Genomic DNA, 11,863 nt, shown 5'->3' with positions numbered 1-11,863 from the left:
ATTTATATAATCACGCTTACATTATTACTCTAATTCTGTATGAGTATGGGTTTTTATTTTAGATTTAAATTTGTAAGAACACCTTTACGATGACCAGAATTATAATAATACTATTTTAATTAAAAGAAGAAGAAGAAAAAAATCAAGCCTGAATGACTTGCATATCAATATTTATAAATAAATAGGCTGTGTGATCTTCGGCTGTGCAAAAGATTAAGTTGAGTTAACTTTTTTTGGGGCATAAACCTCTTTGACTGACAAGTTGGTCGCTATTTTCATTTTGGTTTCTTGCATTTCCTACTATTCCTTCTGACTACTCACTGAACGTGGTGCTGGTCTCTACCTGAAGAGAGTGATGCAGCAGGGCTTTAGACCTTTAGTCTGTGCAGCTCTCTCACTGCCCTGTTTGTACACTCTGATCAAACAGATATGGTTCCAAAGCTTTATATTACGTGACAATACTACTATCACACTCGTCCTCCCATAGTTGAGTAACTAGTTGAGTCTCTGCCGTAATTCAGCGTAACTGCGACATATAGCTGCACTGATTTATACCACATTATACAGCAGTAGAAAATGGTGATACAGCGCCAATCAACAAATTCGCACCAGAAATTTTAACATAAGAAGTTCAAAACAGATCTCAGTAATATGTATACTGTATGTACACAAAGTCGACACCACTGAGAATCTATCTGCATGCAACATGGACATACACATACAGTGAATATAAAAAGTCCCCTGTTAAATTGTTGGGGGAAAAAATTCAACCAAAATAAATCATGTTAGATCTTTTTTCCACCTTTAATGTGATATAGCATCAACCAAATTCAAGAGAAAAATAAATAGAAAAGATCAATAGGAAAAAGAAAATACTTACAATAACCGGGTTTCCTTAAAGTGTTAACACCCCTTTAACTAATACTCTGGGTGTGGCTCAATCAGCTCCCTAGGTCATGAATCAGTATATAGTGTACACTATATACTGATGGTCACTGGTAAGGTCTCTGGCTCACTACACACTGGAACACTGATGACTCAATTTCCGGCGACATGACTACGTACTCGTGTTGTAAATCTGCCGCTGACATTTATCAACAGGCAGGACCGATATCGTTCTGACATTATATGTCATATAATTTTTTTAGCTTAATCATACGTATTTCCCATCATGGTACTTCAAGCAGGATCGTACACTAGCTAGTGGATTTTTTCAATCATTAAACATTTAAAAGTCGTAAGACTCAAACAAACCGTATGTAGAACGTCAAATAAAGTTATAAGTCTCTAACGTAAGTAATCATTTGAGAGCTACAACAACAATAAAAAGCTAATTACATTTGTAGATGAAGTTGGCTGAGAGTTTGTCCACCATATTTTTTCGAGCTGAGAGGCTTCAGAAAATATGACGTCTTTTCCAGTAAGGGAACATAGTAAGTATCGATGCTCCCTGGTTTTTGTGATGCATTGTGGGATTGTTTTTTTTTTAGGGAGCGAATATTCCAGTGCAATAGAAGGATTTTGAGACTGATACAGCCCTTAAAATGGCCGACTGCCTGATCAGTGCCCTGACTACTGAACTATGGAGCTGACTGAGACACACCTTTTGTTAAAGCACAGCCCTCTTCAAATCATTCCAGAGGTTTTAAGTTTTAGTCATTCGAAATGATTTAGACTGGGCCAGTCCAAAATGCCGATCTTCTTTTGAAGCCATTCCTTTGTTGACCTCAGTTTCTGCTTTGGGTCATTATCATGCTGGAGGTGATTTTTTTTTTTTTCTTCAGCTGTCTAACAGAGTCCTGAAGGGTTTGTGCCAGAATAGATTGGTATTTGGAGCTATCCATAATTTCATCTATATTGACTAGAGCCCCAATCCCTGCTGAAGAGAAGACGCACCATTTTTGGACCATGGCTTCAATAATCAGATGAAACCAAGAAGATATCAAGAAAAGCCTACAGAAACAGACTATCTTTATTTGTGCTAATTACAATCATTTCACTGAGGTCAAGTGTGTGATAATTACTTCTGAACACAAGTTTGAATGTGTCTGGTTAATTCTGAGCACAGTCACATGCCCCATTATAAAGTGTGCAGACTTATACAACCAGGTTATTGTACATTGTTTTTCATCATATCACACTGAAGGTGGAAAAAGCTCTGAAATGGTTTATCTTATTTTCATTTTTTGCATCACACAAACTGCAATTTTAACAGAGGTGTGTGTAAACTTTTTATATCCCCTGTATGTTCATAACTTTTCAAAAGGAAGTCGTCTTTACATTTACATTTAATGCATTTAGCAGACACACTGTCATGAGGGGGGGCAGCTTGGTAAGTTGTCCCAGCCCTGAAGATGCTGTTTTAATGATGGTGGCGGTGGAGAGAGTTGTCTAACATATTGCTCCAAAATCTACCAATTGGGTTGTGATCTGGTGACTGTGAAGACCATAGCATATGATTTACATAATTTTAATCTTCATCAAACCTTTCAGTGAGCCTTCATGCCCTGTGGATGGGGCGTCATCCTGGAAGAGACCATGCCCATCAGGATAGAAATGATTCGTAATAGTATAAAGGTGATCAGGCAGAAAAATTTAACTGCACTCCTCAGCACAGACAGCAGCAGTTCACACACTTCTACATCTTTTGTATGTCATCAAGTAGAAATTAGGAAATTATATTGTAGCCCCTGCTTTACTGTTTGCACCTGTGCACTTTCTTGTTTCTTGTTTCTCTCACAGGATATAAAGAACCTTAAAGCTTGAATCTGAATTCAACTTGTAAGATTGCATACTTTGATTTTGACTCACAGCCACATGACTAGAGCTTGTAGCACTCCTAAAAGCTAGCACTTACAACTGTTGCATTTAATCGTGGCTTTCTCTGTCCGTCTTACATCTATATACGCATATTGCACTTGTTCCTCGTCAGATGGTAAAAACTTAACCTTGCATCACTCATATTGCTAACATATTTGTTGTATGTTGCTTTGAATTAAAACATCTGACAAATGGATAAATTAAATAAAAAGAAATACAGAGAGAAACACTATGCAGGGCTCTGACATATACATATACATTACATATATAGGAGCAATGCCATAATGTTGGAATGATCTAATTTCCAGGTAGAAATGGAAGTGGTAATTTTACTCCAATAATCTTCCATTTTGAAAATAGATTATTTATTTATTTATTTATTACAAATGTTGCATTAGCTCCACACTCTCCTCTTTCAATGGTGCACTGAAATCACTGAAAGCTTACACAAAATGATGTAGGAAGTCCACAGCGAAAGCTTTTTTTTTCTTTTGACATTGTGGAAAGTGATTTTAAACCACTATTTGTGATTTTCAAACATATTATGAGCACAATTCAAAGTAATACTGAAATGTGCAGAAATGCGGTGCCCTTTATTCCACCCTGAATAGGAAATAGCCTACTTGGCTGCATAAAAGAAAACAGCAGCTTTGCAGTGAGCTCTTTGTTTCCATGCATTTATGTGCTAGCTCAAACTGGGGCTGTTTTCCTTCACTGATGCACAGGAAAGTAACCCCCTGTAAGTCTGCCAGCAGGCACTGCTTTATTGAAATCAGAATCTCGCATGTGCTTGCATTTGTTTGGAGGATATGTTTTGGGTTTGAAAGGATGATGCGTCTTTGTTATAATTTCTCGCTTTTGTTACTTTTTTTTTTTGTTAGGGAAAACAATCTTTCTAAATCCATTACAAAAGTCACAGAAGTATAGGCAAGCTACATTGTATTCACACACAATATTGTTTAAAAAAAAATATTATTCATTCATATTTACAGTAATGAGTCATTTAACATGTTTGGTAAGATGAATGCATCTTCATATCTTGATGTAATGCTGTCATTTAAAATGTTAAATTACGGATTAAACACCCTTATTTAAAATATATAATCATATAAATCATGTAAATTACACATGTTAGGTTTCACACATTTTTCTCATGGACTTTCATGTTGTAGATGTTTCATTTTTCATATGTGATTTTCTAATATGATTCATTTATTTACACATGATGTTTCATGTGTAGTTTGGTTTAATTGATTTGACAGCTGTTCATTTTTCACATTGGAGGGCATGTAGTTTTATTTCTGAGATGACTTTTCCAGGGCACAATGTGGTGTAGTGCACCTTGTGTGCTTTGTCTCACCATCAGCTTTCTGCCAGATAGTACTGTATTCTATACTCTGTATGATATATTCTGTACATCTTCCCAGCTTTAAAATGCAGCTCATTCTGATACACAAGGCTTTTTCTCAGTAAAGTAGGAGCAAACCCTGCTGTCTTCACCTCCATGCTTTGCACTTTGACTTCCTCTGTAGAATGTTTTTGATTTGCATACAGATCCCCAGTGTAGCCACACAAAATCCACTTCTGATTTATCTGTCAAAACTTTGTTCCAAAGGTTTTTTCCCTACAGATGCTTTTGAATAATATTCAGGTTTTTTTTTTTTTTTTTTAGAAAGATGTCTTCTTCCCTGATCTGTCTCTTTCAGCTGACTTATGCACATAGAAATGAACTGCAACACTGGATTATGTGAAAATCATTGTTTATTGTCATAGATTTTATCACCAGGAATACTATAAAGGTGGAAGCTGCATCTACTAGCCTACACAGTTTCATGTTTTAACATTTGTTAATACATTTCCTTTGGTCCACGTACTCCCTTAAATGTTCCTCAGTAACAGAATCACTTCAAATCCAAACCTCTTTAGACGGTAACATGTTTTGCAAGCCACATTCATGGCCACCCGCGAGCAACGAGAACAAAACACATTATACAGTGTACAAATGAAACCTCACACGGGCCTCACTTTTCTCACAGCCCGTTCTTTCATAGCTGTAAGCTCAGCCTCTAAGGAGAAAGATTCAGTCTGAGGCGCTGGTGGGAGTCGGCATGTATTGTTCAATGGCTATGCATATTAGTCACGCTTTATTTGAATATATGCAAATGGAGACACGCCCACACGTTCCCACACATCCAAGATCCCTCTCTTGGTTGAAAGCTGCCTTAGTTTATTCATGGGATTTAAAGATGAGGTTCGTGGTTGCCAAATCAGCAAAATGAAGACTTGAAAACAATATTGAGAAAATGAACAAACCGTGTGTTCGAGATATATTTTTATTCCAGCTGTTTACAAATTGTAAAAGCATAGGACTTGATTTACATGATTTGGGGTATGCTTGATTTGCATGATTTCTATTTATTTATTTATTTATTTATTTATTTATTTATTTATTTATTTATTTATTTATTTTAAATGAAATAAGGACAAACACAAGACCATTAAACTGGTTTATTGTTTATTTAAAAAGGTATTATATATTGCGATTTGAATACATTTCACTGTTGAAATTTCATATAGCAAGTTTTTCATAATATATAATTTGTACAATAATTTATCATTTATATTTATACAATTTATACTTAGGAAGAAAGTACTTCAAAAGCTTATTTTTGTAATCACGGGCTATCCAAATGGTACTTTGTTTGGAGCCCTTAATTATAGGGAGACACTGTGTTGTAGGGTTCTACATGGAACCTTCACAGATTCCACCAGAACCAAAGCACTTTTACAGGTTTTAGATCTGAATCTTTTCAGATGTTGATTAGACCATTTTCATGAATAATGCACATAAAAATTCATCCTTAGTTCGTTTATTTATAATAGGTTACATATTTTAAAATTTTACAAGCTTATCGTAGTCTAATGATTTTCGAACGTTATAAATATAGAAAACCTAAAAAAAACAAAAACAAAAACAAAAAAAACATTGAAGGTGTAAATGAGGACTTAAAATGTTTGATTTGAACAGATTATAAGTAAAGTTGAATAATATTACAAGCGTAAATTCACGTGTAAAAGCCTCATCAGCGCCGAGATTTCAATGCAATTAGCGCAATCTGGTGGAAACTCTCCCTATCTGGCAACCCAGATACTAAGAGACTGGAGCTATGCGCTTGAACTTGACCGAGTGGAACTTCAGGGGTAAAGCGATGGTATTTACCCCCCACCTCACCCCACCCCCGTCTACTCTTTTATTCGGGATAAGTCTTTAAGACTTGATGTGAGTGCTCATTTCCATAACATGTTGCCTAGCGCCAATTAAAGCTCAGTGCACGACTTTTCTCCTGGAGCGACAGCTTGGTGATGCTGAAAGCGCACTGAGGGTGAGTATCCAAATATCCAAACCTAGTCTGCTCAACGCTAAGCAAATAGTTTGTGATGGGGTATTTACCACGAGATTCGATTTTTTAAAAATCTTGCTGTTATTTTATATTAGCCTACCAATCAATGTCTTATACAGGTTTTATCTGTTTGTCTATCTATTTCTATAAAAAGAAAGAAAGAAATCAAATTAGAATTAGAAATGTTTCAAGACTAACCTGGTTACTTCAAACAACAAATTTGTTTTGTTTGCTTGTTTGTTTGTTTGTTTATAGGCCCGTTGCAGACTGTAATTTCCTTCATTTCAGTTCTCCAACTGTCAAAAATGCACAATCTGAAATACTGAAAATATGAGATAATATAATTAATCTGAATAAGTCCTATCAAATGTATTTTTTTTATAAGTAAGAAGCAAATTGAGGAAAAAAATAGGATGATGGGTGTAGTTTTTCAGTAATTCCAAAAAAAAAAAAAATCTTGTGTTTTCATTTGCCTTGTTGTAACACGAGACAGAGGAAGTAACATGTACATAGATGCCCAACTCTTAATGTTTATTGAACATATTACCTTGAATGCATGCTGATGTTCAACAGCAGAATGCTCAGACTGCCTTGAAGAGAGGCTCATTTTTAAAAACATTTTTCAAAGCAACAGTACCAAAGAGTGTAAGAAAGATTTAAATAGTCACTATGATACTGTATACTCTTAAAAAATGCAATTGCTACAAACAACAAACGACTCGATATCTGTCTCAGTGACTCTTATAAATATTAATGGGATTTAAAACTCTGCTACATCCTTGGGATCACTCAGAGGGTTTACCCAGCGTTTTAAGTAACACCTGTTGCATAGTGCTTGCTGCTTTACACTGTGAATTCACGCTTGATGCTAATTCTGGTCATATTTGCTGGTCTGGTGATAGGCCTATCTGAAAGGTAAAACTGAAAATATGTTGGCTATGCTCTTTTGATGATTGATTTCATGACCTAGAGCAAGCAGCAGCCAGTCAGAAATGTAGGAGGTCACGTTCATTTGTATTAGAATGCTATTATTATCACTGAATTTGATTATAGAGAAAGTCAAGTGCTTTTGTATCCACTTGAAACTTCTTATAAATAACTGATGTGTTATTGGTGAATAATTAGATTATGTACTACCTAAACTACAAAAACAGAAAATTATGCAGAGTTATATTAAAACTTAAAGTGTAGGCTATATCTAAGTCGTCCGTAGTACACTGTTGCAGAGATTCTTGAAATATGAATAGTTAAAAAAAATCATTTCAATAAAGTTATAACATACTGTTGAAAATAGAGATGAATTAACTCTTACTGTATTCAGTTGTCCCCAGTTGGACTGTAAGCTTTAATACAACACTGTGTGTTTTTCTGTATACACTAAATTAGCTGTATTACTAACCTTTAGAAGAAACATGCAGCGTTATATTACATGGATATAGTGTAGTATATGTAGTAACAGTGCATTCTTTCTGTGCGGCTTCAAATTTGGACGCCTTTCGTTTATCAGGTGTATACAGGAAGACAAATGGATACCACTGCTGCCCTAAAGAGAAATGATATTAGCGCAAATGGTTAAAATCAGTTGGTCAAGTGATGGGATATATTTGTACTGTTTGGGTGCATTACAACGAATTCATTTGAAATGTGGTTGATATAAATGTGCAAGACCAGGTTTCTGACCAACTGACCATAAGATAGTAATATAAGAAACAAGAGCTCTCAACGCGTTACAGCATGGCATGACATGTGGATAATACTTTTAATGTTTGGAGGTCTTAGCAGCTCATCATTTGTGACACTATGTAAGTAACGACAAGCCATATTTCTTGCATATGCTTCCAATAAAGCACGTGTCATTATTTCACTATAGCAATATTCACTACATTATACAGTCCATAACCAACGGAAATAACGGCTCTGTTATAGGATTATTATAGCGTATTGCTGTAATAATAGCTATTATGCCTATTATGGCAATGGCATGTGAACAGTTATTAGTGTTACAAATACTGCGTGTGTTTACCTCAAAATTGTTACAATACATTACCTGACATTGTAACTAGCATATATTATAAAGAACTATCTTTTAACCTGTTTTCTTATTGGCAAATTGAAAGTGTCAGAGATTCCACGAGATTTTTTTAGAGCATTTGCAGTTTTGCACGTCTCTCCTTGACCCTCTTTTACGCTTACATATCAACTTCAAATCTTTTAATCATTTGAAACGTATTTTTCATCGTGTGCGCTATTTTCATTCATTTCCTTTTTAAATTTAGGCTATTAGTTTTATTTCCATATTTCCCAAATAAGCAATATCAGATTTATTTGTGTATTTATTTATTTGACACCAGAGGTGCGAAATGTCCAAGAATACAGTTATTCGTTTCATTTTCATGTATATGTGAAACATTCATTTAAATACTCAGGCCAACTTCTCATCTCCTTTATTTATTTAATTTTTTAACAATTGGTCCACATCTAAATGTCTGCACAAGTACCCCCAAAACTGAAGAAGGAGGTAAATGGGAAGATTCCTGCAGACGTAGTTCACGTGGTTGCCAGATAGGTCGCTTTTATCTTCTGGTTCAGCTTAAACTGTGAGGAAACATTCATGTGTCAGATTGTGGTGGACATATTGTTTTCTCTCATTTTGGAATTGAATATGACTTATAAATTGTTTATCTTACATCTGCTTAATTCGCACAAGCTGTAGGATGTGTAATAATTTCGGAGGTTTTTCGTAAATTTTGATGGAGTTTAAATGATTGCTAGAATTGTATCATCAAAACAATCTGCTAATGTTCTATACTGTGGGACCTAAAACGCGACAAAACTCATCCTACAGTCAAAATATTTTGCATGTCTTCCCGAATGAACATGTGCTGTGTATAATATTACAGCTTCGCAATCATGAAAATGGGGTGTGAACATGTGCTATTGCGCCGTTTCGCCGATAAGTGTCGCTGTTTCTTTTTCAACGTCTACACCATCCGTCAGCCGACCTTTCATTCCGCTTACACCTAGGATGTAGATTTATACTGTTAAACCCTGCAAAGCCTGTTATGACCCAAATGTACGAGTTAAAAGTGGACGAAATGAAATAAATAAATAAATAACAAGATGAAAAATATCAGTACTAAGAAAATGGAACTCACTGAAATATTGCCTTCAGGGTTGAATTCCAGATGGACTTTTTGTTAATTTAACACTGGGGATATTTCTATGCAGTCTCAGAATAACCACATAACAATACTACTTCAATGTTTTGAAATAAAAAAACACGCGATTTATAACGTGCAGGATGCAATAAACACACACACACACACACACACACACACACACACACTCACACACGCACACACACACACACACACACGGGAATGCTTTGATTTAACTAAACGGAGCTCTCTCGTCCGTTCTTAAAAGAATTCTAGGAATCAAACAGGATCCTACATTCACTTCATAACAGATGAAATCTCCCAAAACTCAATCAACTACTTTACTGTAGCTCGCTTGATATCAAAAATTATATCAAAAACATGTGCTTTATGTTGGCACGTTTTAAAGCTATTTTCACTTACGTTAATCTGTCGTATATTTATCAACTAACTAGAATAATTTTCTAACTTGGTTTTCTAAAATAAGAAGAGATATTTTAAAAAATATGAAGGAGAACAATTTTTTACTTGGCAACCTCCCCCCCACAGATAACAGTAAATTAACGACACCTGTCAAAAGAACAATGACTTAAAATGAACGAGCTGTGAAAAAAGCTATTTTTCGAGAGTAATCTATTATTATTATTATTATTATTATTATTATTATTATTATTATTATTATTATTATTATTATTATTATTATCTAGTTTCAGTTCCAGTCTATAAGATACAATGTATAGGCCTACCTAAAACCAGTTTTTATGTTTTATTCCTATACTACTACTACTACTACTATTAATAATAATAATAATAATAATAATAATAATAATAATAATAATAATAATAATATTTTACATTGATTTATATTTTTGCATCAAAAGGAACAGTGGGTTCGTTTCTCATTTTCTGTTTTTATCCAGAAACAGTACCTAAAACTTGAAATTTCGTTCACTTTCGTTCAGAATCTAGGACATCAACTGCCTCTTCTATAATAACCAATGAATACGACGATTAATCTAGTCATTATTGTAGAGATTATGACAATTTAATATTATTATTATTTACTACAGCATTATATGTCAGCTTTGAGAGAAAAACTTGGACCTAAAAACCAAGACAATTTTGACAGCTGAGAATAAACTGCAATTAAACAACAACCAAAGAATTAAAAAAAAAAAACCTATGTCGTGTAAAATTATAAGGCAAAACAGCACGCTGAGGTCAGTGACGTCAAGACGCACGCATACACATGGCTGAACGGAGGTAGTCAGCCAATCAGAGCTTCCCTTGCGCTGTGGTTTGACGTGTTGAGAATGCGCCACATAGCAACGGTTTCTGCGCGCGCACCTTGTGGATGCGGAACTGAGAGCGCGCGTTTCCGAGGCAACGTAACTCATCCCGGCGCTTTATTTCACAAACCTGCCGGTTCAGGTACAGATGTGGCGCTGGTTTTGGGCTCTAATCCTGCCCTCAGTACACTCTGACTTAATATCGGACAGCTTATCTGCATCAAAGGATAATCTTTCTTGACTCGCCTCGTCTGTGACTCAGAGCAAAGCAGCAATAAGGTGAAAATGTGTGATCAGTAAGTCATTTAAAGTATTAACATGATTCTTTGCCTAGCTAAAAGTTGAAGTGTCATCAAGGAGGACCGCGTGTTTCAGTGTGTGTTAACTACCTAACTATTGGTTAATGCTATAAATAAGCCCCAGCTGTCGGGCTGAAACAACAAAAGTTGTTTGGTAGTTTCGTAAGCTCCTGGAAAAAAAAAACCCTCTGTGGGTCGATACTTCATTAATGCATCTCACTGCATCCCTATAGTCTGCTCAATTTGACACGCCGTGGTGCTTTTTTTATTTTACTTTTCTCTCCATTGCATAGCCTATGTCAAATGAACAATAGTCATCAGTCCACAAAGCTGGGGTTGTTTGAGTTTCTCCACCCAGATTAGCATGCTGTAGGCTACTAAAAGAAATACTTCCAATAAAACGTGCTCTCAAACACATAAACCGAGGTTGATGCAGAAACCAGAAAACTATTTTAAACACATTTTGATCGTTTCTTAAAACACCAACAAATGCATCATCACAGAAGATGTGGATTATTTTAAGGTTATTGGCGTGACTGTGAGTTATTGTAGGCTATTTTTGATACTGTATAAGCATCTTGAGCATTATCAACTGTCTCTTCTTGTAATTAAGTCATTTAATAGCTATTTAAAAGTTGCACAACTGTTCTCTGTCATAGCCTGTACATTAAATCAGCGTTTATTTAATATTAGTCTCTTGCAAAAAAAAAAAAAAAAAAAAAAAAAAAAAAAAAAAAAAAGGGCCTCTGCTGGTCATCAATTGATAATCAGTATTTTTGTAGTTCAAGAAAGTCTTTTACTCAGAGTTAATGTGCCGCATTTTAACGAAATTGTCCTCATGATTTCATCTCCACGGGTGTCCAGAGATGAAATATTGAGCCATAGGGCTGTGGAGG

Source organism: Ictalurus punctatus, chromosome 10 (assembly GCF_001660625.3).
Source record: "Ictalurus punctatus breed USDA103 chromosome 10, Coco_2.0, whole genome shotgun sequence".
Lineage (NCBI taxonomy): Eukaryota > Metazoa > Chordata > Actinopteri > Siluriformes > Ictaluridae > Ictalurus > Ictalurus punctatus.
This window is presented reverse-complemented; position numbering follows the sequence as displayed.